Source organism: Gobio gobio, assembly GCF_949357685.1.
Source record: "Gobio gobio genome assembly, chromosome: 25".
Taxonomy (NCBI): Eukaryota; Metazoa; Chordata; class Actinopteri; order Cypriniformes; family Gobionidae; genus Gobio; species Gobio gobio.
In genome coordinates, this window is record NC_137121.1 from 11,777,722 (window position 1) to 11,785,167 (window position 7,446).

The window sequence follows — 7,446 nt, forward strand, 5'->3', positions numbered from 1 at the left end:
TTTGAAGCCATGTATTAGCTGTGTGTCAGATACAAGATGGAAATTCAAATAATTATTCACTGAAAACCTTAAAGGGTTAGTTCACCCAAAAATACAAATTCTGTCATTAATTGCTCACCCTCATGTTGTTCCAAACCCATAAGACATTTGTTCATCTTCGGAACACAAATGAAGATATTTTTGATGAAATCCGAGAGCTCTCTGACCTCTCCATAGACAGCTATTTAATTACCACTTTCAAGGCCCAGAAAGGTAGTAAAGACACCGTTAATATAGTCCATGTGACTCCAGTGGTTATCTCATTGGTTATGAAGCAACTAGAATCCTTTCTGTGTGCAAATAACAAACAAAAATAACTACTTTTTTTCAATAATTTCTTCTTGCCTGTGCCAGTCTCCTATGCAGTTTACGTTATAAATAGGGCTGGCTATTGACACAATGAGACCGACGGTTATAGTTAAACACCGTCATTAGAACTCTATAACCGCCAAAACCATGTTATTAAAATATTTTTTACAAACATAAAAAAATAAAAAAAAACATTTTTTAGATAGGTTCCCTCAGCTGACGAGGGAAACAGAGGCGGAGTTAGTGGTGCTTCGGAGGCTGCTACTGCTGGAGATGATTCGGGAGAGGTCTGTGCACCACCCCCTACCAAGAAGAGAAATCTTGGAGATCTCCTTAATAAACGGAGGTCTGAAATCTCTGCCCCGTTACCGATCAGAGCGCGCGCTGACACGGAGTTAACCCGCTATCTCCAAGAACAACCGCTAATCCTCTAGCATGGTGGAGAGACAATGAAACACGCTATCTGCTCTTAGCAAAATTGGCACGTAAATACATGTGTATTTGTGCTACAAGCACAGCATCAGAGCGAGTTTTTAGCACTGCGGGTAACATAGCTACCCCTGTCAGATCGTCACTAAAACCGAGTAAAGTGAACATGTTGGTGTTCCTGTCACAGAACTTGGAAGTCGAAAAAGATTAGGAATTTAAAATGTCATTGCACTTTTTTTGTTTCCTGTATTTAGTTAGTTTAATTAAGGTATTATCACAACAGTCGTTGTTCGACTTTTTTCTTTTTCTTTGGTAAAGGTATGTAGATTTTATCATTTGTAATTTAGGCCTAGGCTACTCATTCATTTTTATACAGCTCTTATAGAATTTAAGTCGCCTGCTAGTTTTAAAGGATTAGTTTACTGTGTGTATATAAATAAACTTATAGCAAGTAGCTAATCAGTGTCTGCTTGTTTATTCAAACTAAGTTGTCCTATAAGTTGCCCCCCCCCCCCCCCCCCCCCCCGACGGCAGTTATGTTACGAACCGTCACATTTGACTTACATCATAACCGTCATCACCAATTCTGAAACCGGCACACCCCTAATTACTACTACTCAAAACTACTGAATGCTGCTGTATATACAGTATAAGCATGGACTACTTTCAAAATGTCCTTGAATTCTTCTACCAGAAGAACATTTTAGGAACAGCAGTCAGGGTCGGCGAAAGACAGAAGGTGTTTTATGCACGGTTTGACACCATATACATTGGGACAATGACCATGTAGCTTGCTTGAGTATTGCACCACTCGTCAGAGAAGCTCTCCGACACAGCAAGAGGGAGTCCCGTGAGAGTTGAGCAGCTCCTTAGAGACAGCTCAGTTCTTGCTGACTGTGTAAGTAAGCTCAAAGCTTGGCTCAGGGCTTGGTGTATAACCCCCGACACCCTCTACAACAAAACAGAGCACGAACAATAAAGCCTGGCGTGTGCTTTGAAGACGGCAAGCGTGAAAATTCATAGTATGAATAGTGAAGGCGTGACGCATGAGGTCTAGGAATAGTGTTCAAATTATAGAGGCAACCTGCACGATGTCTTTTAAAACAAGGTTTAAAACAAGAGAATGCCATTAGCACAAACAATTCCTCCGAGTAGGACGGCTACAATGGAGAGTTTAGCATTTAAACAGCAGCTCCTGGTAGGAGGAAGCGAGGATCTTGGTAAAAGGCCTGCTGAAGAAACAAACAAATCGTCACGTCTAAAATCTGCATTACAGAGCTCATTAAGGGCTGGCACAGTGCAGTGAGCTGGAGAGGAAAGAGGAGAAAACCACTGATGGAACCTGCGAATGTCACACCTCCGCAAGCACAGAAAATGAGAGAACGAGAGACAGCGATGAAGAAAGAAAGAGAGAGAGAGAGAGAGAGAGAGATACTGTACTTGCACGTTTCACTGTAAAAGCAATGCTTGACGTATCTAAACCTAATCGATTGTTTGAACCAATTAATAGATTTAATTAAGCTCATTTTAAGCAGATTGTAGACAAGTCTACAAGACAGGTAATTGAAAAAAGGTCAGCTTAGCACTCTTAACTATAAGCCATGTTCGGCATTGTCAAATAACTGCCATTCAGGTTAACCGTCCCCCTTATCCAATCTTTCGCCTGTCTCGACAAGACTAATTTAATAATGCAGCCACTTGTGAAAGCTTCTTCTAATGGATAAATGTTGGAGGTAATGAAGGACTCACCTTTAGAGCGCAACACATGTAAGACGTGACAGAAAGGCTGTTGATTCCATGTCAGATGCTGTTCCGAAATACAAAGAGGGATTGTGGCTCGTCTTTTCTTCTCTTTATTAGGTCTGACAAGGTCTTTGTGTCGCTTTTAATGCTGGAAACAAGGCAGAAGACCACCTCTTTTTTTCAACTTACAAGCAGAACGTGGAATCAGTCCAGAGGGAATTCGGGTAATTGCATTGCAACCGCAACATTGACCAGAAACGATCAGGATAACAGCCTTCCAAGAACCGAGAATTAGCGCATTTCTAGTAAATCACAAGTTCCTGGTGCTTCAGGAACAGTTCACGAAGCCAAAAAACGTCATTCAAATTAATGCGAAGCCAGTACTTCGGGATCTTTTTGGAGGTCGGGCCATCAATCTTTGTTCAACACTTCAAATGACTTATTTTTCATATTTAATGACTCCGAGCACCCGTTATGGCCTGGATTGAATGGAAAGTAAGATTATCTAACTGTCTCTGGGGATCTGACAGATTGCATGCTTGCAAGAGGCGACGTCCCGGGCGAAGCTATACTGTAGGCTGGCGAGGAGGGCCAAATTTTTATAGCGGGCTCTCTGGGGAAGAAAGAACAGTAATTACTATGCCTTAATAACTCCTCATGAAACACAACTACAACTACTAAACCTTTAATGATCCATGATGGCTCGGTAAGGTCAGGAACCGAAGTGCTTAGTCACTCATTAGAGAGGGACAGACAGCGCCCAAATACTCTGTTCATCTCTACCTCTTTTTTTCCTCTCTCTCTTATTGGGATCGACACAAAAGATGACCACACTGTCTGTTCTGTGGGTAAAAAAAAAACAGGTTTCATAATCAAACCTGCCAACAGAAGTCCAATAATGCAACTCTAATATCCGAGGGTCATCACACAGTCGCTATATGAACCATATGAGACAAAAATATCACAATACTGTCTTATTTATTGCACTGAACACTATGAATTTGCATTGGGTCCACGCGTTAGAGGAGCTCACGTGCAACGTAAATCAGTCAGAGCAACGGAAATCGTTCAATTACGCTGAAAGCGCAGGGCGTGCAATCCGATGATAAATCTTGAAGTCAGTTTAGGACATTTAAAATGTACAATATTGCTATGTGCTCGAGTGACTTTCTTGCTTTCGTGGAAGACAAAAAAAAAAGAGACGTTCGGCATAATGACACTGGTCAGTCACCATTCTGGAAAACAGGTGCAATGAAAGTAAACGGTGACCGTCATCTCCTTTTGTGTGTTACTGAGGGAATAAAGTCCTTTAGGTTTGGAACAACATTATTAGGGTGAGTAGGATGACATAATTATTATTTATGAGTGAAGTATCTCTTTTTGACATTAGAAAATACCATTAAAAAATACTACACTGTTTTCTTCAGACCGTTTAACAAAATGTGTAAGGCAAAACTAAACGGTCGACTTGTCTTGGCACTCGCAAATACACACAAAAGGTCAAATAAACACAAATTATATGAAATGTCTTAAGTTGGACTAAAACGTAAAAGCTTTACTATGACAGGAATACATTTCTTTAAAAATAAAACTTTCTTACCTTTAACTTCGCCTCAGTTTTACGCTCTTATAAGATTAAATAGAGACAACACACGAACTGTCATTTACCTCAGAAATGAGACCGTTGACCCCTCCTCGAGCTCAAGCCGAGCTGTCATTGCGCTTTACACAGCCTCGGAATCCGGTAACGGGCTCACATTTCACACTACAGCTCCGGAATGAACTCCATTTACGAGAGAAATGTAAAGTATATCCACGGAGAAACCGTTACGGAGTGTATTCTCGCCGTTCCGCGACACCCCGCGAACTCAACTCAGCATCACGCGGCGAGCGCGCGCAGATCGATGAAACTTTCAACAGTGCGCGCGTCTTCCTGTAGTGTGGTCCTTTATTTTAATTATTTATTATTCTTGTGTCTGCCAGTCTCCGTGCACTATCTAAATATTTGCGAATAAAATGAAAACCTCTGTGTCGGTGTCATGTGTCATCGGTCGCGTCTGCTTTATTGTTCTATTGACATAACGGGATACATCCGTACACAAATCCCCGTAATCACGAATGGCCTACAATTCCCAGGAAGTACGTCATGGTATGAGCATATTTGGGGTCTGCGATTCACGGGCTCCATCTGCAGGATTCAGACACAGATGTTACCTCATCACAAACCTCTTTCAAATGCAGTAGCGGTAGTAAATACATATTTATTTAATGCTACTAGTCACAATGCAATGCAATTCTTAAAGAAACAGTTCAACCAAAAATTATCATTCTGACAGTGACATTTCTGCCATTATTTAGCCATCCTCATATTGTTCCAAGACTTTTTTTCTTTCGAAATATGTTGGGGATGTTAGGAACTGTTCATTTTCATGGCGTGTTTTTCCACACAATGAAAGTGGATGGTGAATAATAGTCATAAGTGTGAATAAATTATAATTTAATTGTTTTGCTGTGAATGAATTTGATTGCAGTTGGATCCTTCTCAGTGTGGAGCAAGGGCTAAATATAATCAGTATCGTTTTTGCTTTGCCAGACATAAATTAGATTAACAGTTTTGTCAATATTTTTTACTCCGAAAGCGGTAGCATGCACAAATGAAAACACAAATTTCCTCCTCCTGCTAAGCTGATTTTGTTAGTCCCTGCAGCTCTTTTTTAATTTGTTAAGTATCACAAAAAAATTTCATTGAAGAATAAATGCAATTGTACAGACTTATTATAGGCCTAGTTCTATAACTAGGAATAAAAAAAAGTCCCAAGTTACGCTCTAAAACAAATGCTGCATTGTTTCATGTTTTGGTCAAATATGGACTAACCCAACCGTTGATAAGCTATTTATAAATAAAAAAAATTAAACCCAAATGTTGGGTTTGTCCATGTTGGACCGTTGAAATAACTCAGCGTTTTTTGTTTTTTTAGTTTAGACTAAATTATAAAATGAATTAAAAAAAAGATTAAATAGCCTGGAAAATGATTATGAAATAATCTCAACAAAATATATTGTTTTGAAGTATTTTTTTCATGTCATTACATTGTTAAGAGCATAAGAAACAGGTGGAAAACTATGTGGGTAAAATGGCAATACATGTTTTTTTCCCATTCAATGCAATGTACACCGATCAGGCATAACATTGTAAGGTGGAAAACCACTGATGATCTCTTCATCACAGCACCTGTTAGTGGGTGGGATATATTAGGCAGCAAGTGAACATTTTGTCCTCAAAGTTGATGTGTTAGAAGCAGGAAAATGGGCAAGCGTAAGGATTTGAGCGAGTTTGACAAGGGCCAAATTGTGATGGCTAGACGACTGGGTCAGAGCATCTCCAAAACTGCAGCTCTTGTGGGGTGTCATGGGAATTTAATGCATGTGGGGAGCGAAGGCTGGCCCGTGTGGTCCGATCAAACAGACGAGCTACTGTAGCTCAAATTGCTCTAGAAGTTAATGCTGGTTCTGATAGAAAGGTGTCAGAATACACAGTGCATCGCAGTTTGTTGTGTATGGGGCTGCATAGCCGCAGACCAGTCAGGGTGCCCATACTGACCCCTGTCCACCACCGAAAGCGCCAACAGTGGGCACATGAGCATCAGAACTGCACGGAGCAATGGAAGAAGGTGGCCTGGTCTGATCAATCATGTTTTCTTTTACATCACGTGGATGGCCGGGTGCGTGTACATTGCTTATGGGGAACACATGGCACCAGGATGCACTATGGGAAGAAGGCAAGCCGGCGGAGGCAGTGTGATTTTGGGCAATGTTCTGCTTGGGTCCTGCCATTCATGTGGATGTTACTTTGACACGTACCACCTACCTAAGCATTGTTGCAGACCATGTACACCCTTTCACGGAAATGGTATTCCCTGGGGGCTGTGGCTCTTTCAGCAGATAATGTGTCCTGCCACAAAGCAAAAATGGTTCAGGAATGGTTTGAGGAGCACGAGTTTGAGGTGTTGACTTGGCCTCCAAGTTCCCCAGATCTCAATCCAATCGAGCATCTGTGGGATGTGCTGAACAAACAAGTCCGATCCATGGAGGCCCCATATCGCAACTTACAGGACTTAAAGGATCTGCTGCTAACATCTTGGTGCCAGATACCACAGCACACCTTCAGGGGTCTGTTAGGAACAGACCAATATTTCCAATATTAGGAAGGTGGTCATAATGTTATGCCGATTGGTGTATCTCCTGTATCTAATTTGCATATTAATGTGTTCTTGGAGCATGTAATGAAAAAAAGTGTAATAATGGGAGTGATAGTTGGCAACATTTTCATAATAATATCACATTTTTTTATAGGAATATTGAGTAATTTCTTCCCTATTCATTCCAAAATGCCTGATTGAGGACATGAATGAAATCAATTCTGTTTTGTAACAGAAAGTCATATTTTGATTCTAAACCCAAAAACGTTTTCCAGAGATGTTGATTTATAACAAACCATTTGTAAAATTAGTCAGATTTAAGTGAATGATAATTACAAAATATTATCATATTTCCATAATTTGATCATTCAGTCATGTTTAAAGACCAAGGAGAAGTTGTTGTCCTGGTGAAACCTCCAAACATTTGGTATCTCTGAAAAGCCCTGAATGTGCTCTTTACAGGACTGTGACATGTAGTGTCAGTGAAATGTAACTAAAATATAATGTCCTTGTACAAATGGCACCCAGGAGGTTAAGGTATCACAAAATATGTAAATGAAGAATAAATGCAAATGTAGAGATTTTTAGGAATGAAAAGCCCCAACGCTCTAAAAAATGCTGCGTCGTTTCAAACTATGTTTGGGTCAAATATGGACAAACCCAACCGTTGGAATTTTTAAATTAAATGTTTAAACTCAACGGTTTGTCCATATTTGACCGTTGAAAC

General features: G+C 40.3%; 1 protein-coding gene across 3 annotated transcripts in view; it reads right to left on the reverse strand.

Moving 5' to 3' along the window:
• furinb (furin (paired basic amino acid cleaving enzyme) b) overlaps positions 1-4,663 on the reverse strand; it is a 114,182-nt gene extending 109,519 nt beyond the window's left edge. Inside the window, exons 1-3 of one of the 3 annotated variants that reach the window (XM_079808731.1) lie at positions 4,189-4,640; positions 3,204-3,362; positions 2,527-3,133 (exon numbers count right to left, since the gene is read on the reverse strand). The gene's annotated coding sequence lies outside the window, so the exon portion shown is untranslated. Of the gene's footprint in view, positions 1-2,526; positions 3,363-4,188 lie in introns of all 3 variants that reach the window. The other 2 variants (XM_079808730.1, XM_079808729.1) reach the window with 2 other exon arrangements.
• Positions 4,664-7,446: the final 2,783 nt, after the last annotated feature.